The sequence below is a fragment of the Carcharodon carcharias genome, chromosome 3 (genome assembly GCF_017639515.1).
Source record: "Carcharodon carcharias isolate sCarCar2 chromosome 3, sCarCar2.pri, whole genome shotgun sequence".
In the NCBI taxonomy this organism is placed as follows: domain Eukaryota; kingdom Metazoa; phylum Chordata; class Chondrichthyes; order Lamniformes; family Lamnidae; genus Carcharodon; species Carcharodon carcharias.
Window position 1 is genome coordinate 199,198,523 of NC_054469.1, and position 19,019 is coordinate 199,217,541.

General features: G+C 43.0%; 1 protein-coding gene across 5 annotated transcripts in view; it reads left to right on the forward strand.

Moving 5' to 3' along the window:
• The window catches only part of LOC121276285 (uridine phosphorylase 1-like), a 161,764-nt gene that overhangs the window by 52,941 nt on the left and 89,804 nt on the right, over positions 1 to 19,019 (forward strand). The window contains exon 2 of one of the 5 annotated variants that reach the window (XM_041184531.1): positions 16,332 to 16,403. The exons of the other annotated variants lie outside the window; for them this stretch is intronic. The gene's annotated coding sequence lies outside the window, so the exon portion shown is untranslated. The remainder of the gene's footprint in view (positions 1 to 16,331; positions 16,404 to 19,019) is intronic. 5 annotated transcript variants of the gene reach the window in all.

Consider the following 19,019-nt stretch of genomic DNA (forward strand, 5'->3'; position numbering starts at 1 on the left):
CCATTCCATTAAAATAATTGGATCAGGCTGGTTTAAGATTTCACATCTTCAGTATACTATGTGCTAGGCTGACTGCTGTCAATTTTAACTGTATGGCAAGTCTTGCTATGTTGGAGTATTGCATCACCGAAGATTTGTACCCTAAAAATGATGGAATAGGGTGACCGACTTTTACACAGATGGAGATTTGTTGCATGTGAAGGAAGTGAACAGGAAATGATCACAAATGGGCAGAATGACCTACGCACACATGTATGTGGCCTTTTTAAAGATCTCATGTTGAGAAAACAAACTTTTTTCCATTGTGTTGAACCATCAGGTATCTCCCCAGTGATTCAGCACTGAAAATATGATACATTGCCACCCAGTGCTGGAATATGTCCTGCCTGAAGAAAGGTCACATGGACTACCAAAGCTGAGGGGGCAAGAAGGACGGAAATAAAAATAACTTGTATGAGGCAGATTTACCTGACAACTACTGCAATGAGGAGGACAATTACAGAATCATAGAATGGTTACAACACAGAATGAGTGCAAGTGCCACCTGTTTGCAAGAGCAGTTCCCCCACTCTTTTGAAAGCCACAATTGAATCTGCCTGCACCACCCTCTCAATGCATTCCAGATCCTGACTGCTCTCTACATAAAAAGGTTTTTCCTCATGTTGCCTATGGTTCTTTTTGCTGTTGCATCTTTAAATCGGTGTCCCCTGGTTCTCGATCCTTCTGCAACAGGAACAGTTTCTCCCTATCTACTCTGTCCAGATTCCTCACACTTTGACCACCTCAATCAAATATTCTTTGATTTTCTCTTTGAGAACAGCCCAGCTTTTCCAATCAATCCCTATATCTGGAGTTTCTCATCCCTGGAGCCATTCTTGTTAAACTTTTCTCCACCCTCTCCAGTGCCTTCTCATCCTTCCTAAAGCGGGATGCTCATAATTAGAGGCAATTCTCCAGTGGAAGCCAAATCACACTTTTATAAATTTTCATCATCATTTCTCTGCTTTTGTACTCCATGCCTCTATTAATCCCATATGTCTCACTAATCACTTTATTAACCTGCTCTGCCCCCTTCAATGATTTGTGCATATTGACCCCCAAACTTACTCATCTTACACCCCTTCAGAATTATATCCTTTGTTTTTATATTACCCTTCATCGCTCTTCCTACAAAAAAATCACTTCATGCTTCTCTGCATTAAATTTAATCTGCCATGTATCCACCCATTTCACCAGCCTGTTAATTCCCAATTGAAGACTATCACTATCCTCGCAGTTCACAATACTTCCACATTTTGCGTCATCTGCAAATTTTGAATTTGTGTCCTGTACACCCAGGTCTATGTCATTAATATCGATCAAAAAAAGCAGTGGTCCTAGTACTGAATCCTAGGGACCCCCACTGTATACCTCCCTCCACTCTGAAAAGTAACCATTCACCAGTATTGTTCCCTATCACTCAGCCATGGTATTGGAGAAGGTGGTTGTTGGCAAGTAGAGGCAGGGGTGCTGAAGTGCTTCGACACTCCTGATTTAAAGGGCTGCACGTCTGAGCAGACTCTTCACCTGCTAGGATCAGCCCTAGTTGAATCAGTGTAAATAACTGGGTAAGTACCAGGAAAACAGCTCAAGCTAGTCTTGGTGGAACCAAAAGTGTGGGCTCACATGGAGCCATTTTTGGTGAACAGCAAGTTCCATGTTCTGGCAAAAGTTGGCTCCCAGGAGGTGGGCTTCACTGGCTGGGCCAGCATTTATTGCCCATCCCTAGTTGACCTTGAGAAGGTGGTGGTGAGCTGCTACCTTGAACCGCTGCAGTCCACGTGGTGTAGGTACACCCACAGTGCTGTTAGGAAAGGAGTTCCAGGATTTTGACCCAGTGACACTGAAGAAACGGCAATATATTTCCAAGTCAGGATGATAAATGGCATGGAGGGGAACTTCCAGGTTGAGGTGTTACCATGTGTCTGCTGCCCTTGTCCTTCTAGATGACCTTAAGACATAGGAGCAGAAATTAGGCCATTTGGCCCATCGAGTCTGCTCCGCCATTCAATCATGGCTGATAGGTTTCTCAACCCCATTCTCAGATGGTAGTGGTTGTGAGATTGGAAGATGCTGTTGAAGGAGCCTTGATGAATTCCTGCAGTGCATCTTGTAGATGGCACACACTGTTGTTACTGTGCATCAGTGGTGGAGGGAGTGAATGTTTGTGGATGTGGTCCCAATCAAGTGGGTTGCATTGTCCTGGACGGTGTCAAGCTTCTTGACTGTTGCAGGATTTGCACTCATCCAGGCAAGTGTATTCCATCACACTCCTGACATTGCCTTGTACATGGTGGATGGGCTCTGGGGAGTCAGGAGGTGTTACTCGTCACACGATTCCTAGTCTCTGACCTGCACTTGTAGCCACAGTATTTATATGGCTAGTCCAGTTTCTGGCCAATGGTAACCCCCCAGGATGTTGATAGTGGGGGATTCAGTGGTGGTAATGTCATTGAACATCAAAGGGCAATGGTTGGATTCTCTTTTTGTTGGAGGTGGTTATTGTCTGGTACTTGTGTGCTGCGAATGTTACTTGCCACTTGTCAGCCCAAGCCTGGATATTGTTCAAGTCTTGCTGCATTTGGACATGGACTCCTTCAGTACCTGAGGAGTTGCGAATGGTGTTGAACGTTGTGCAATCATCAACGAACATCCCCATTTCTAACCTTATGATGGAAGGAAGGTTATTGATGAAGCAGCTGAAGTTGGTTGGGCCGAGGACACTACCCTGAGGAACTCCTGCAGTGATGCCCTGGAGCTGAATGACTGACCTCCAATAACCACAGCCATCTTCCTTTATGCTAGGTATGACTCCAACCAGTGGAGAGTTTTCCCCCTGATTCCCATTGACTCCAGTTTTGCTAGGGCTGCTTGATGCCACACTCAGTCAAATGCTGCATTGATGTCAAAGGCAGTCATCTAACCTCACCTCGGGAGTTCAGCTCTTTTGTCCATGTTTGAGCCAAGTCTGTAATGAGGTCAGGAGCTGAGTGGCCCTGGTGGAACCCAAACTGGGTGTCAGTGAGCAGGTTATTGCTAAGCAAGTGCTGCTTGATAGCACTGTTGATGACCTCTTCCATTACTTTGCTGATGATTGAGAGTAGACTGATGGGGTGGTAATTGGCCGGGTTTGAATTGCCCTGCTTTTTGTGTACAGGATATACCTGGACAATTTTCCACATTGCTGGGTAGATGCCAGTGTTTTATCTGTACTGGAACAGCTTGGCTTGGGGTGCGGCAAGTTCTGAAGAACAAGTCTTCAGTGCTTTTGCCGGAATATTGTCAGGGCCCATAACCTTTGCACCATCCAGTGCCTTCACCCGTTTCTTGATATCACGTGGAGTGAATCAAATTGGCTGAAGACTGGTATCTGTGGTGCTGGGGACCTCTGGAGGAGGCCAAGATGGATCATCCACTCAGCACTTCTGGCTGAAGATTGTTGCGAATGCTTCAGCCTTATTTTTTTTTGCACTGATGTGCTGGGCTCCTCCATAATTGAGGATGGGGATATCTGTGGAGTCTCATCCTCTAGTGAGCTGTTTAATTGTCCACCACCATTCATGACTTGATGTGGCAGGACTGCAGAACTTAGATCTGATCCGTTGGTTGTGGGATCGCTCTTGGTGGTGTCTTCATTGCAAATAGCCTCCTGATTCATCTGCCTGTATGTTTTTTTCCATCCTTCCTGCCTCCTTAGCTTTGATAGCCCACGTGCCTTTCTTCACGCAGGCCCTAAATATTCTGTGTTTGCTGCTATTGGGGCTGGAAGATCCAGGCTATTATTTCATTGCTTGCCATTGAGGTGCAGAATTAAACTGGTCAAGGTAGAATTGATATATTCTGTAAGTATAGCTTTGAGCTGCATTTTTCCAAATCTCATACAGTACTACCAAATATGTTAAACTTTGTCATTTAATCTTCAAAGGCAAAAAGTGCCACATCAATAAGAATAGTATTTGCACATTCCGGTTGCAGATGATATTGAAACAAGTTTAAGTATATCCGATTAATGTAAAATTATTGAGTTTAAACCTGTGGCATCACAGAAATTATTGCAACCATCATCTTGACAGTGGTTTCCTATTTATGAGAAGCTCCAATTGCAACTTTTCCCGTGTCTTTTATGGAGAGTCACTGGGCAATAGAAATATCAGAGCAAGCTTCTCACCAGAGTATCTGTGAGTAACAATCCAGATTCCACTGAGTGATTTAGAAATTCTTCAAAGAAAGTAGCTGCAGTGATTCTTTGGCTTTTGTATATTGTAAACAAGGTAGTGAGTTGCTTAACAGTGGCGATCAGACAAAGAACAGCCCACTCAGTTAAGGTGCTTACCAGTAGCGTAACATCCTCATGATGTTTTCCTTCACTTTTAATCAAAGGAGCTCTCCTACTACTTTTGGCTCCATAAAAGAATATTATCGAAAAATCAAATTTACAAATTGTTAAGGAAGGGTCACCATTGACAGAAATATTGGCCAGAATCTCCCTGCCCCCACCCCCCAGGGACTGGCGTGCCATTGAAACCTCCGTTCACGACTGCGGGACTGGAAGTTGCCACCAGCGTGAGGGGCTGAAAAATTCCGACCATTAACTCTTTTTCTCTCCACAAATACTGCTAAGCCTGCTGAGTATTTCCAGCACATTTTGTTTTTATTCCAAAAAATTAACTTTAGCTATTGGCCATTGGAACCACAGAAAAATTCTGAGCAGAGCAGACCTGCAGCCTGCCCAATCATGAGGTGACCAATTTGTAAATGGGGTCTTTTTGCAAGTGTTAGGTCTGAAATTTGCATACTCAAGGAGTCTTGAGACTGATTTAGACATCTGCCCAAGAAGTGGTCCTTATAAATTTGGTAATGGGACCAATGTATGGAGCCAGAAGTAGTAGGAGAGCACCTTTGATTAAAAGTCAAGGCAAATATCATTCGGGTGTTAAGCTACTGGTAAGCACCTTAACCAAATTATGCGCAGGGTTTTTAAAAAAAAAACATTTTTTTTCATGGTATGTTGGCATTGCTGGCTAGCCCAGCATTTATTGCCCGTCCCTAATTGTCCTGAGGAGGTGGTGATAAGCTGCCTTCTTGAACTGCTGCAGTTCATGTGGTATAGATCCATCCACAATGCTGTTAGGAAGGGAGTTCCATGTTTTTGACCCAGTGACAGTGAAGGAATGGCGATGTAGTTCCACGTCTGGTTGTTGTGTAGCTTGAAGTGGAACAGGTGGTAGTGTTCCCATGTGTCTGCTGCTCTTGTCCTTCTAGATGGTAGAGGTCGTGGGTTTGGAAGGCGCTGTCCAAGGAGCCTTGGTGAATTCCTGCAGTGCATTTCATAGATCCCACTGTTCGTCGGTGGTGGAGGGAATGGATGTTTGTGGATGGGGTGCCAATCAAGCAGGCCGCTTTGTCCAGGATGCTATTAAGTTCCTTGATTTGTTGTTGGAGCTGCACTTATTCAGGCAAGTGTAAAGTATTCCATCACACTCCTGACTTCTGCCTTGTAGATGATGGACAGGCTTTGAAGAATCAGGAGGTGAGCAACTCGCCACAGAATTCCTAGTCTCTGACCTGTTCTTGTAGTCATAGTATTTATATGGCTGGTCCAGTTCGGTTCTGGTCAATGGCAACCGCCACTATGTTTATAGTGGGGGATTTAGTGATGGTAATGCCATTGAACATCATGGGGAGATGGTTGAATTCTCCCTTTATGGAAATGGACATTGCCTGGCACTTGTGTGACGCACATGTTCCTTACCACTTTATCAGCCGAAGCCTGAATATTGTCCAGGTCTTGCTGCATATGAGCACAGACTGCTTCAGCATCTGAGGAGTTGCGAATGGTGCTGAGTATTGTGCAATCATCAGCAAACATTCCCACTTCTGACCTTATGATGGAGAGAAGGTCATTGATGAAGCAGCTGAAGATGCTCGGGCCTTGAGGAACTCCAGCAGTGATCAGATGATTGACCTTCAACAACCACAACCACCTTCCTTTGTGCTAGGTATGACTCCAACCAGTGGAGAATTTTTGCCCTGATTTCCGTTGACTCCAGTTTTGCTAGAGCCCCTTGATTCCACAGAGTCAAATGTGGCTTTGATGACAAGGGCAGTCACTCTAACCTCTGGAGTTCAGCTCTCTTGTCCATGTTTGGACCAAGGCTGTAATGAGGTCACGAGCTGCGTAGCCCTGGTGGAACCCAAACTGACCATCTGTGAGCAGGTTATTGCTGTGTAAGTGCCACTTGATAGCACAGTCAGCAACACCTTCCATCACTTTGCTGATGATTGAGAGTGGACTGATGGGGCAATAATTTGCCAGATTGGATTTGTCCTGCTTTATCCCACTGCTAAATTCCTATGTTTTGTGTTTATTCTATGCCAGGCAATTGGGCACAATATAGAATCATATTTCTACCCTTTCGTCCTGCAATTTTTTTCTCCTCAGGTAAATATTCAATTCCCTTTGAAAGCTACAAATGAATCTACCTCCAACACACTCTAGAATTACAGAATCACAGAATCTCTCGGTGCAAAAGAGGCCCTTCGGCCCATCGAGTCTGCACCGTCACATGAGAAACACCTGACTATCTACCTAATCCCATTTACCTGCACTTGGCCCATAGCCTTGAATGTTATGACATGCCAAGTGCTCATCCAGATACTTTTTAAAGGATATGAGGCAACCCGCCTCCACCACCCTCCCAGCAGCGCATTCCAGACCGTCACCACCCTCTGAGTAAAAAAGCTTTTCCTCACATCCCCCCTAAATCTCCTGCCCCTCACCTTGAACTTATGTCCTCTTGTGACTGACCCTTCAATTAAGGGGAACAACTCCCTATCCACCCTGTCCCTGCCCCTCATAGTCTTGTACACCTCGATCAGGTCACCCTTCAGTCTTCCCTGCTCCAACGAAAATAACCCAAGTCTATCCAACCTCTCTTCATAACTTAAATGTTTCATCCCAAGCAATATCCTGGTGAATCTTCTCTGCACCCCCTCCAGTGCAATCACATCCTTCCTATAATGTGGCAACCAGAACTGCACACAGTGTTCCAGCTGTGACCTCACCAAGGTTCTATACAACTCCAACATGACCTCCCTACTTTTGTAATCTATGCCTCGATTGATAAAGGCAAGTATCCCATATGCCTTTTTCACCACCCCACTAACATGCCCCTCTGCCTTCCAAGATCTATGGATACACACGCCAAGGTCCCTTTGTTCCTCAGAATTCCTAGTGCCTTGCCATTCATTGAATACTTCCTTGTCAAATTACTCCTTCCAAAGTGTATCACCTCACACTTTTCAGGGTTAAATTCCATCTGCCACTTATCTGCGCATTTGGCCCTCCTGTCTATATCTTTCTGTAGCCCAAGACACTCAACCTCACTGTTAATCACCCAGCCGATCTTTGTGTCATCTGCAAATTTACTAATCCTATGCCGCACATAGTCATCTAAGTCGTTTATATAAATGACAAATAATAGGGGACCCAGCACAGATCCCTGTGGTACATCACTAGACACTGGCTTCTAGGCTTCTAGTCACTGAAGCATCCTTCTGTCATCACCCTCTGTCTCCTACAACTAAGCCAATTTTGAATCCACCTTATCAAATTACCCTGTATCCTATGTGCATTTGCCTTCTTTATAAGTCTCCCATGTGGGACCTTGTCACACCTTTTGCTGAAATCCATATAAACTACATCAACTGCACTACCTTCATCCACACACCTGGTCACCTCCTCAAAAAATTCAATCAAATTTGTTAGGCATGACCTCCCCCTGACAAAGCCATGCTGACTATCCCTGATCAAACCTGTGTTTCCAACTGGAGATGGATTCTTTCCTTCAGAATTTTCTCCAATAGTTTTCCTGCCACTGACTTGAGACTCACTGGCCTGTAGTTCCCTGACTTATCTCTAGAACCCTTCTTAAATAGCGGAACCACATTAGCTGTTCTCCAGTCCTCTGGCACCTCCCCCATGGCCAGGGAGGAATTAAAAATTTGGGTCAGAACTCCTGCGATCTCCCCCCTTGCTCCCCTCAGCAGTCTGGGACACAAATCATCGGGATCTGGAGATTTGTCCACTTTTAAGCCTGCCAAAACCTCCAATACCTTGTCACTCCCTATATCAATTTGCTCAAGAACCTTGCAGTCTCTCTCCCTAAGTTCCATATCTTCACCCTCATTCTCTTGGGTGAAGACGGATGTGAAGTATTTGTTCAACACTCTACCAAGGTCCTCTGGCTCCACCCATAGACTGCCCCCTTGGTCCCTTAAGGGCCCTACTCTTTCCCTGGTTATCTTCTTCCCATTGATATATTTATTGAATATCATGGTATTTTCCCTACTTTTACCAGCCAGAGCTTTCTCATATCCCCTCTTTGTTCTCCTGATTGCTTTCTTAAGCTCCACCCTGCACTAAGGCACTACATTCCAGTTACTGACCACTTGCTGTGTAAAAAGAAAAGAAAGATTTTCCCCATATTGACTTTGGTTCTTTTTGCCATTCACCTTCAACCAATGTCCTCTGGCTCTCACCCTTTCTGTCAATGGGAACAGTATCTATCTATCTACTCTGCACAGACCCCTCATGATTTTGACCACCTCTATCAAATGTCCTCTCAACCTTCTGTAAGAACAGCTTCAGCTTCTCTTGTCTGTCTGTGTAGCTGAAATCCCTCACCCCAGAACCATTTGCACCCTCTCTAATGCCTTCATATGCTTCCGAAGGTGTAGTGTCCAGAATTGGACACACTACTGGAGTTGAGTCCAAACCAGTATTTTAGAAAGGTTTGTCATAACTTCCTTGCTTTTGCACTCTATACCTCTGTTAATAAAACCCAAGATCTCATATGCCTTATTAATCACTTCCTCAAACTGCCCTGTCATCTTCAACGATTTATGCACATACACTCCCAACTCCTGCACACCTTTCAGAATTGTATCCTTTCGATTGTGACCTGAATGTCTTCCTGAAGTCCATTACTATCTTACTCACAGTTTCAAGTTTTGTGTCATCAGCAAATTCTGAGATTTTTCCCTCTAAGTCTTGCCCCAAGTCTTGGCATTCAAGAAGGTACTAGATAATTATTTGCAAATAACCAATGGGCAGGGGTACAGGGAAAAGGCAGGAGAATGGCACTGAGTCATAATGCTCATTCGGAGACCCGGTGCAGACACAAAGCGTCAAATGGCCTCCTTCTGCACAGTAACAATTCTGTGATTCTGTGAAGACATTCAGTTGTATCAAAGTGTCCTATCACCACTTTCTCAGGGTGATCGGGGTAGGAACCAAATGCCAATCTCATCAACAACACCCGCAACCTGAGAATGAAAAACAACCACTACTACATTGAGTGCTGGGGAACCTTCCTCCAGGCTAGAAAACAACCGATCATCACTACTGTTTCCTCTCACACAGCCAACTTTGTATCCAAGTTGTCACTGTCCCTTTTATTCCACAGGGTTTGAGTTTGCTGACAAGCTTGTTATGTGACACCTTATGAAATGCTTTTGGAAGTCCACGCATCAACCCCATAACCCTCACTAACCTTCTTTGTGACCTCATCAAAAATCTCAATCAAGTTAAACATAATTTGCCTTTAGCAAATCGTTTACCAAATACCAATTCATAATCCTAGAATGTTTAGCACTGTTTTTTGAATCAGATTTGTATTCATTTCATGAAGACTACAGATAACAGTTGAAGGTCACTAAGCTATTCAACTTGTCACATTCTTGACCAGGGTGATCACACGACTTTAGGTTATCTAGGAGGTATTTAATTGTTTTCTTAATTCTCGGGTTGTGGGTGTTGTTGATGAGATTACAAATGTTTCCTACCCCTGGTTGCCCTGAGAAAGTGGTGATAGGGCACTTTGATACAACTGAATGTCTTCACAGAATCACAGAATTGTTATGGTGTAGAAGGAGGCCATTTGGCGCTTTGTGTCTGCACCAGCTCTCCGAATGAGCATTATGACTCAGTGCCATTCTCCTGCCTTTTCCCCGTACCCTTGCCCATGATTATTTGCAAATAATCAAGTGCCCTCTTGAATGCCTTAATTGGACCTGCCCCCATCACACTTCCAGGCAGTGCATTCTAGACCTGAATTACTCACTGTGATAAATTTTTTTCCTCACATCGCATTTGCTTCTTTTGCAAATCAATTTAAATCTGTGCCCTCTCATTCTCGATCCTTTTATGAGCGATAAGTTTCTCCCTATCTACTCTGTCCAGCCCCTTATAATTTTGAATGCCTCTATCAAATCTCCTCTTAGCCTCCGCCACTCTAAGGAGAATAGTCCCAACTTCTCCAATCTATCTTCATAACTGAAGTTTCTCATCCCTGGAACCGTTTTTGTAAACCTCTTCTGCACTGTCTCCTATGCGTTCACATCTTTCCAAAAGTATGGCGCCCACAGTGGTACACAATAATCCAGCTGAGATCTAACTAGTGCCCTATACAAGTTCATCTTAACTTCCTTGCTCTTGTACTCCATGCCCCTATTAATAAAGCTTAGGATACCTGTATACTTTATTAACTACTCTCTCCACCTGTCTTGTCAGCTTTAATGACTTATGCTTCTAGATCATTAATATCTATCAGGAAAAGCAAGGGTCCTAATACTGGCCCCTGGGGAACTCCACTACAAACATTTCACCAGCCTGGAAAATTACTGGTTCGTGTTACTCAGCCAGTTTTGTATCCACATTGCTACTGTCCCTTTTATTCCGTAAGTTATAACACTGCACTGTATCAAATGCCTTTTGGAAGTCCATGTACCTACATCAACAGCATTATCCTCATCAACCCTCTCTAGTAACTCTTCAAAAAAAACCCCAGCAAGTTAGTTAAACACAATTATCACTTAAGAAATCCATGCTGGCTCTTCGTAATCAACCTACATTTTTCCATGTGACTATTAATTCTATCCTGAATAATTGCCTCTAGTGATATGAATATAAATTCTTGTAATACGAATGCAGTTTTTTCATGATTTTATGTACCTATTAGAATTATCATACTTAATAGTTTTAAAGGAACAAATAGTTTTATAATCATGCTTTGTGGGCATCTTGGCTTTCACCATCTATTCAACACATCTTTAATTTCATGCATTTATTAATTCTCAAATATTGCACAGGTCACAATAAGAAATAATTTCTAGAAGGGTGCACTTTGAAATACTTTTAAATGGATACCCTATTCTAAAGGGAACTTTAACTTTTATCAAAAGTAAGGTGCTTGAGTTATGCAATCTCAGCATCCAAATTAACACTTATTTAAACTTCCATTTTGGGCTGTTGGCAAAAATGTTTTTCACAACCTCTGAAAATTATCAGTTAACTACTGAAAGAAAATGCTAATTTACACTTTCACCACTTCAAGGTTATTAGTTCACACTTCAAGCCCATGGTTCCACCCTTAGATGCTAATTTATTCAGAACTTCGCTTGATGAGCTGGCTTGGGTCTAGGGAGGTTTTTATGGCATCAGAGGTACTATGTAAATACAAGTTGGTATTATTGGTCCTCTGTTCCTACTGAATGAATTTCATGATCTTTGTGTCAAATCTCTCCATATTCTTACTCTGCCTCATCTGAGCAATCTTCTACAGCTGTATGTCCCCACACCATGCATCATAGACTGACACTGACAGCTCTTTCACTTTGCCATGAAGCCATTCTTTTGTCACGACATTCCTCTGCAAATCATTCCTAAAATCATTTTCTCTTTTAATTTCTCTGCATACCTTCAAAAGTCTTCTAAATACCTTTCTCTTTAGCGTTGCTAGGTGAGATATGATGGTAGATGAGCAATAGCTAGCACTTAAAGAATTAATACCTACTTTGCAACAAATATACATTCCATTTTGTCCACTGTGGCTTAGTTGGTAGGATTCACCCCTCAGAGTCAGAAGATTGTGATTCCAGGTCCCACTGCAGGACTTGAGCATAAAAATTATAGTATTAGGGTCTGGTACATAATAGGGTTAACGTGGGACTGAGTACAGTATTGATACACAGTGATGTAAGAGAACACATGATCCACATCTAGGGGTCAGTCCAGTGTTGGACAGAGCCGTGTGCACAAGCAAGCTTGAAGACAGCTCCTCGCTTGAACCCTTTACTGGATATATATATATATAGTTCTTGTAGTTAATAAGTACATGCAGTTAACCTACTTAAGGCTACAAAGACTTCATTAAGGTATCCATACCCCACAACATGGTGGCAGTGAATGGAAAAACCCCAAACCTCCCAAAATGCTGAGAAAAACTAAAATTCTAAAATCCTACAAGGCTAAAGAAAATTTTGAAGAATCATTTTGACCTGAAGAAAAGCTGGAGAAGCTGGAGGCAAAAATTTAAAATTCTTCAGTAGAAGATTCCATGGGATCTCTTGGAAGTCCGGCTTCAATTCCCAGAGTGCAGAGTCAGCAGACCTAGCGGGGCTGAGCTAAAGCTTTTAAGTTCCAGGATAAAGCAGGTCCTGAGAAACTTTTAAATAGCTCAATGGTCAGGAATTGCAATTTAAAACTCCGTCAGAAAACTCAGATTCCCGAACTGGCATCTGAACATGTGGCATCCGAGCTTGCTCTGAGTGAAACAAAAATAAATTTAATTCATTAATTCGGAAGAATCATGACTAAAGAATCAGCTTTAAAGACCAGTAAAGGTCAGGTTTTGACGTTTTGTGACCCTAAAGCATAGCACTGAAATGGAGGAGTCTGCTACTAGTCAATCCAGACAGTCATTGTTTAAAAATTTTTCGAGGCTGAGCACAAGTGCCATTACAGTGGGAGCCTGTCAAAGCTGGAATGCACTTGAAAACCTTTTGTCTTCAAATGAATGGTGGTGCCATGTTGAATTTCAGCAACTTTTTAAAGTTGAACCTACCTTAAAACTTTTTTAACCATGGATCAGAAATCCACTCTTCTAGGTAAATTTGGACTTATCTAAGGCCCAGATCAATCACAAGATTGGGGACTTTGGGGAAAAAGATTCCTTAGATACATGGTTGTTTCAGGCCTGAATGAAAAGACAGAAGCTGAATTAGTTACCTGCTTGATTCGGTAGGCCCAATAGCGGACGACATTATTGCTAGACAAGGAATCAACAAATCATCTGCTACGTTTGAAGAACTACTAAAACCATTTGATGTTTATTTCAACCTAAGAAGTAACACAATCCCCAAAAGGGCTAAACTTAATTAGCATGTCCAGGAACCAGGAGAACCTTTTGACTCTTTCCTTAATGATCTGTACAGGATGGCCAGAGGCTGTCAATGTAGAGACCTAAAATCTGAACTTAATAGAAGAATAGTTGTAGGAGTAGCGGACGACGCACTCTCAGACACGCTGCAAGTGAAGGAAGATCTAACCCTCAAGAAAGCTATCCAGATTGTTGGGCTTTGTGAACTCTGTGTGCAGCACAGGTCCATTTCAAGAGGCGAACGTAAGCCATGGTACAAAAGAAGCATCACAGCCCAGTTAGTTAAATGGCACAGAAACAGGGACACTCCAGGCCAAGGGAAGCAACACCCTAACCAACCAGTAGAACGACCATGCCAGCGTTATGGAGCAAAGTGCGAGATCAATGTCCTGTAATTTCAGCCCAGTGCTTCCAATGTAACAAAATTGGATATTTCAGTAAAATGTGCAAGACAAACCATCTAAACACACAAAACCTAAAGATGATTTGTAAGGTTGAGACTACATGCCAAGAGGACAGACAGCTGTGCTTCTTCGGTGAGGTCAAAGATCCAGAATTTTTGTATTGGAATGCGGTCATTTCCGTTAACAGCCATCTGACAAATCTTAAATTGGACACGGGTGCCAGTGTTACGGTCCTTTCGGACAAAGAACAGCGCTGAGAGACCTCTGGCGTCGAATAACAGTCACGCCACTTTACAGGCCCAGAGGAATCCGACTTCCCGCCATAGGCATGATTCTGGAACTACTAAGGAATGGCACCGTCTGTAGCTAGTCGTCTTCTCACTTGAGCAGAGATAGGTATGTATCCCAAAGATGTGCCTAGGAATCCTTTTTGGAAATTCACAGGTAAGGTTTGCACTGCAATTGTGCAGAAGTGCAAACTTCCCCTAGGCAATTGTCCTGCACAGAAAGCCATCCAAAAATGCGATCTAAATTGCAAACATCGGATGGTTTTGATTGGGTTACACCAACAGTTACCCAGAAAACGTTAGAAGAATTAAAACAACTTCTAACTTCGGGATAACTATTGTACAGGCCCAGACCGAAAACCCCACCCACAGGAAATCCCATACCACTAACCCTTCCCACCCCCCGACCCTCCCACCAGCCCCCAGAAGTCTCTTGCTAAACCTCCCCCCTCCCCCACAGGATGCCTCACATCTGCACTAGACCCCCCCTCCCCGCCAAACCTCCAGGCAGGCCCGACTTTCACTCTGGGGAAGTTCAGGCCCACAGTTGTACTGGCACATTTCCAGAGTGTACAGGGTCAGAGGGACCTTGGACCAATGTGCACAGATCCTTGAAGGTGGCAGGACGTATTAAGAGAAAAGTTAGCGAAGTGTATGGGATCTTGGGCTTCATGAACACGTGTATGGAGTACCAGAGCAAGGAAATTATGCTGAATCTTTATAAAGCTCAGATTAGGCAACAACTAAAGTATTGCAATAAGATAAAAGCAAAATACTGCAGATGCTGGAAATCTGAAACAAAAACAGAAAATGCTAACAAAAACTCAGGTCTAGCAGCATTTGTGGAGAGAGAAACAGAGTTTAAGTTTTGAGCCCATATGACTCGATACTAAACTAAACAATATTAAAGTATTGCGCCCAGTTCTGGCCACCACACTTTTGGAAGGACGTGAGGATCTTTGAGAGAGTGCAGAGGAGATTCACCACAATGGGTCCATGGATGAGAAATGTTAGCTACAGTGTTAGGGTGGAAAAGCCAGCATTGTCCTCCTTGGAGCAAAGGAGTTTGAGGGGAGTTTTAATAGAGGTGTACAAGATTAAACAAGGTAGACCAAAAAAAGCTGTTCCCATTAGCTGATGGCACAAGGATTAGGGGACACAGATTTAAGGTTTTGGACAAGAGATACAACAAATGCACAGGAATGTAAGAAAGAACTTTTCACACAACAAGTAATAATGATCTGGAACTCGTTGTTGAAGAGCTTGGTGGAAGCAGAGATGATTAATGATTTCAGAAGGAAATTAGATGTACACTTGAGGGAAGTAAACTTGCAGGGCTACAGGGATACAGCAGGTGAATGGGACTCACTGGACTCTAGAGAACTGGCATGGTCTTGATGGGCCAAATGGTCTCCTTTGGTGCCATTACGATCTATGGTGTTTTCAATTTGGATTCTTTCATGACAACCACAAATTGGAAAATTTATAACAAGCCGTAGAAAACTCGTGGAAGAATAAACCCTCCTTCAGTGTAGGTGCTGGAATTTCCTCCATATTTGATGGCTAGGCAAGACCATTATCACTGAAAAAGCAAAAAAGCATTTGTGAGATCTTGCTGTGTGCATATTGGCTGCTGTATTTCCTTGTGTTATAGTGTCCACACTTCAAAAGTACTCCATTGGCTGTAAAATGCATTACGATGTCCAGAGACTGGGAAAAGTGCTGCATTAATGCAAATTCTTCCTTTACTTCTATTTCCTGATACTTGGCCGTTACAGCCTTTGACCTGGTCACCATGTTTTTTTTAAAATTACTTTTTAACCTTAGTGCTTAATATCCTTAAACTGTATGCCATTTATTGATAGTTAATAAAGCAGAGCATTGTACCATTGTAACAACTTTTGTTTTGACAAGATCTCTGTTTCAGAGCATTATCATTTCTGAATTAAAACATCCCCGTTCTTGTGGAGACTGCTCGTTGTCATCAAAAGCCATGCCCATAATCATATCTAACAAACTTCTTATTTAGCTAGTTTGACTGTAACTCACACACTGGGAATCCAAAGTGTCCAAGCTCCTCAATTCAGCATTCTGTTACTGTACATGCTATTATTCCAATTTCATTGCTTCCATACAAATCAATAATTGTTTATCAGTTAATCAAATGTGGTAGTGTATTTTTATAGAGAAAGAAACAGCAACCTTTATTTAATGGTAATTTCAATATCTGACTCTTGCAGTAGTTCATTGTGATGTAGTATGGCTCAAGCAGTCAGCCGACTATTGAGGATAACAGTCAGTTGAGTGATGATTTGTGGGCTGATTTTTAAATTGGCTTTTAAATGTATGAAGGTAACTTTTAAAAATTATGTTCCCAGCAGATGACATCCATGCTCTGAATTCTCAGTATGAGGATCCTGATGGGCAAAGTTCTGCACTGGGAGTCCAAATTGGTAATGTTAGCCTTGTATAGCATGATTACATGGGTTCAGGTCTGAAATACATCAGAATTTAATCAAGGGGTCCACCAGTGTTAATTGTGCCCAAGTTGTGTATAGATGACCTCAACATATCTTGCAGGGTTGACCCTCATTATACTTTCAACCATGGCTCAGTTGGGAGCGCATACACCTTGAGTCACAAGATTTTTGGGTTCAAAGGCTGGGTTTTATGGGGTGGGGGCCATATAGCCCACAGCCATAACATGAGGTCAGAGGGCTAAACAAGTTGGAATGGGACATCTGCCCCTCAGTGGGAGAATGTCAGGCCCTCGATAGCTGCTAGCTGACCAGAGCTGACTGCAAGCAGGCCCAAGAAGAAGGCAACCATAGTGTTTGAAACCAGGTAAGTTGAGGGTCTTGGATGGGGGTGGATAGGCAGCCTGGACTGGAGGGGTGGAGAGGGCATGTTTTGGATGCCAAGGGGGAGGAACAAAGTGGGAGATGTTGACACCTTGAGGAGTATGGGGATGCCCTCCTCCAATGCTCAAGGAGCACCTCCTGAATGGATTGCCCGTGCCCCGAAACCCTTCCCTCCTGCCTTTAGAGATTTTTTAAAAAAAGGCCAGCCCACCTGCCCACGCCAACCATTTTATGGCATGGACAGCGTATTATCTGGGTCAGTTAGTTTGTTAACAAGGTCAATTGACTCTTAATTATGTAGTTAAAAATGGTGGGCAGGCTGATTTCTGCACCTACTGTATTATGGGAGACAGCTCAGAGGTGGCGGGAAGATGGTGGACTTGCCACCCCTTGTATTTTACATGTACCATCTCTCCTGCCCCCCGCCACTGCCAATAGCATGCCGGCGGGGGCTGTAAAATCCAGCCCCAAGTTCCACTCTAGGGCCTGAGTACAAAATCAAAGCTAGCACCTAGTACATTACTGGAGTGCTGCATTGCTGGACGTGCGATCTTTCAGATGAGAAGATAAACCGAGGTTCCATCTGCCTGCTTGGGTGGATGTAAAAGATCCTATGGCACTATTTTGAGGAATAGCCAGGTTCTTTATTCCAGAATTGGCATTGAAAAAAACAGATCACACCTATCACATCATATTGCTGTTTGTGAAAGTTTGCTACGCACATATTGGCTGCCACATTTCCTACATTGCAACAGTAAATATACTTCAAAAAATACTTCATTGCTGTAAAGCACTTTGAGATGCCCGGTGGTCATGGTAAACGTATATAAGTGCAAATTTTTCCTTTCCTCTCCTTTTTTCCCCTCTCCTTTGCACCCCCCCCCTGACTTTCTAAGGCCCCAACATCCCACCTGCCAGTGATGAGGTGTTTGGAGTTTTTAACATTACTGCGACTGCTGCAAAACATTTTCATTTCAAAAAAATTTCTCTTTAAGTGGTCGCTAGATATCCCACCCATCACTTGCAGATTGCATGTTGGGAGCTTTCTGTGAAAGCATGGAGGGCCACACTGCAAGATTTGTCAGGCCCAACTGTACGTGACTTGAACAGACACACTGCCTGCAACTGAAATGTTCCTGGCGTCTTTATGTTCAATTTGAAAACTCTTACATGTTCAAATACACACTTCTGCCACTGTGGTGAATTTATTTAGATCCTGGCTTGTGTAGATATGCTCAATATTTTGGGACATTATCTGTCATTTAGATTTTAAGTTATTTTCTAGGACCCTGCAGCAATTTAGCTTAGCTATTTGTAACTAGTACTGCATGAAATATTTATCTGAGTGCACATTTCTAATGATGCTACACATTAAGTCTTAGTGCCTCCGGTAGGCAAAATTGAAATACCATGGAAAATAACTGAAGGCACCCTAGCCTTTAATTATTCGTTTTAATGATAATTAAGAACTTGAGATAAAAATTACTCCAGCATTAGCACTAACTGCTCCAACAGCTACTTGCTTTTATATAGTGCCTTCAACATAAAATATCATCTTAGGTGATTCACAAGCATAATCAAAAGTAAAGGAATCCAAGCTAAAGAAGCAGATATTTGTAGGATCAAAAGCTAGATCAAAAAATGAGTTAAAAAAAATCTCAAAAGAGGAGAGGGTCTTTAGGAGGTATGGTGAAGGAATTCCAGACCCTAGGCTCGAGGTGGCTGAAGACATGGCTGTCGACGGCAGAGCAAAAAACGAAGGGATGTACAAGAGGACAGGGCCAGAGTAATCAAGCGTTTTTATGGATCATAGAGTTCAAGGAGCCTATAGAGATACAGAGGGGGCAAGAACATGAGTGTTTTAAACAAGGATAGCAATTTTAAACCAAATGCACTATGGGACTGGGAGTAAATTTGGCCAGTTACAACAGGACTAGGTGGTGAGGATATGGGTGGAGAGTTTTAGGTTAAAGTTTACCAAAGGTAAAAGATGGGAACTGGCTAATAGGGCATTGGAATTTTGAGTCCAGAGGTTATAAAGGCATGGATGAGGGTTCCAGCAGCAGATGTGGATGTAGGTGATCTTGATGACGGTGTTGGAAAGAGAGTTTGGGGGGTCTCCAAGGTTACAAAACATTGTTCAGCCTGAGAGTGGCCAATGGGGGATAGAATCAGTATCAAGTATATGGTGTTTGGGATGGAAGATGA